Genomic DNA, 462 nt, shown 5'->3' with positions numbered 1-462 from the left:
GGGAGAAGGAGAGGGAGGGGAAACGGGTTGATATGTAAAATGAAAAGTAAATCATTAAATAAAATATGAAAAAATAAAATATTCACTGTTTAAAATGATGGACAGTTTACCCTGGACAGGAGTCAATCTTGTACCTGGCGTCTAAGCCTTAATATCATCGCACAAGCGGCACCACGCCACAGAAAAGGCAAGAGGACTTGAGGTGGGGTACAAACTCAGCTCCCTGGACTGCCGCTAGCTGCTTTTCTTTCCTGTCAGCAGGGCACAGAGGCTGAGGGTTGTTGATGTCCCCTGTGAGACTTAGAGTGAGCTTTTTAAGCTCCTGTGACTTAAATTGCTTAACTTTGAAATAAAATGTTTCAGACAAAAAAAAATACATAAAGTAACAAAAGAAAAAGAAAAAAAAACCACTCACCCACTCATCTTTGTAAATCAGAGCATGGAAGTCAGAGCAGTTAAGAT

The sequence above is a fragment of the Alexandromys fortis genome, unplaced genomic scaffold (assembly GCF_014885135.2).
Source record: "Alexandromys fortis isolate MF-2015 unplaced genomic scaffold, M_Fortis_MF-2015_v1.1 scaffold_38, whole genome shotgun sequence".
Classification (NCBI taxonomy): domain Eukaryota; kingdom Metazoa; phylum Chordata; class Mammalia; order Rodentia; family Cricetidae; genus Alexandromys; species Alexandromys fortis.
The sequence above is the reverse complement of the archived record's forward strand: the minus strand, read 5'-3'. Positions refer to the sequence as shown.